The sequence below is a fragment of the Clinocottus analis genome, unplaced genomic scaffold (assembly GCF_023055335.1).
Source record: "Clinocottus analis isolate CAN_PGR_092001 unplaced genomic scaffold, fCliAna1.0.p SCAF_51, whole genome shotgun sequence".
Classification (NCBI taxonomy): domain Eukaryota; kingdom Metazoa; phylum Chordata; class Actinopteri; order Perciformes; family Cottidae; genus Clinocottus; species Clinocottus analis.
Window position 1 is genome coordinate 178,285 of NW_027176209.1, and position 1,716 is coordinate 180,000.

A 1,716-nucleotide genomic window follows, 5' to 3' on the forward strand; every position below is an offset into this window, starting at 1 on the left:
TGTTGAAACTACAACAACAGTGTCAAGTGTCACAACAACAAGCCCTGAAACAACAGTTGTAACATCAAGCCCTTCTGTTGGTACCACAACCACTGAAGTACCGTCAGTAACAACTCAGGGAACAACCACTAAGGCTTCAGAAACAACTACATCTGAAGAAACTACCGTAAGCGCGGCGACGACTCAACCATCGAAAGAAGTTACCACTGGCCCAGTGACAACCTCGACAACGCCTATTGTTGAAACTACAACAACAGTGTCAAGTGTCACAACAACAAGCCCTGAAACAACAGCTGTAACATCAAGCCCTTCTGTTGGTACTACAACCACTGAAGTACCGTCAGTAACAACTCAGGGAACAACCACTAAGGCTTCAGAAACAACTACATCTGAAGAAACTACCATAAGCGCGGCGACGACTCAACCATCGAAAGAAGTTACCACTGGCCCAGTAACTACCTCGACAACGCCTATTGTTGAAACTACAACAACAGTGTCAAGTGTCACAACAACAAGCCCTGAAACAACAGTTGTAACATCAAGTCCATCTGTTGGTACCTCAACCACTGAAGTACCGTCAGTAACAACTAAGGGAACAACATCTAAACCTTCAGAAACAACTACATCTGAAGAAACTACAGTGAGTAGTGGGACAACCTCATCACCAAAAGTCACCACTGGCCCAGTGACTACGTCTACAACGCCTATTGTTGAAACTACAACAACAGTGTCAAGTGTCACAACAACAAGCCCTGAAACAACAGTTGTAACATCAAGGCCTTCTGTTGGTACCACAACCACTGAAGCACCGTCAGTAACAACTAAGGGAACAACAATTAAACCTTCAGAAACAACTACATCTGAAGAAACTACAGTGAGTAGTGAGACAACCTCATCACCAAAAGTCACCACTGGCCCAGTGACAACCTCGACAACACCTATTGTTGAAACTACAACAACAGTGCAGAGTGTCACAACAACAAGCCCTGAAACAACAGTTGTAACATCAACCCCTTCTGTTGGTACCACAACCACTGAAGTACCGTCAGTAACAACTGAGGGAACAACTACTAAACCTTCAGAAACAACTACATCTGAAGAAACTACTGTAAGCGTTGCAACGACTCAACCATCAAAAGAAGTTACCACTGGCCCAGTGACAACCTCTACAACGCCTATTGTTGAAACTACAACAACAGTGTCAAGTGTCACAACAACAAGCCCTGAAACAACAGCTGTAACATCAAGCCCTTCTGTTGGTACTACAACCACTGAAGTACCGTCAGTAACAACTCAGGGAACAACCACTAAGGCTTCAGAAACAACTACATCTGAAGAAACTACCATAAGCGCGGCGACGACTCAACCATCGAAAGAAGTTACCACTGGCCCAGTAACTACCTCGACAACGCCTATTGTTGAAACTACAACAACAGTGTCAAGTGTCACAACAACAAGCCCTGAAACAACAGTTGTAACATCAAGTCCATCTGTTGGTACCTCAACCACTGAAGTACCGTCAGTAACAACTAAGGGAACAACAATTAAACCTTCAGAAACAACTACATCTGAAGAAACTACAGTGAGTAGTGAGACAACCTCATCACCAAAAGTCACCACTGGCCCAGTGACAACCTCGACAACACCTATTGTTGAAACTACAACAACAGTGCAGAGTGTCACAACAACAAGCCCTGAAACAACAGTTGTAACATC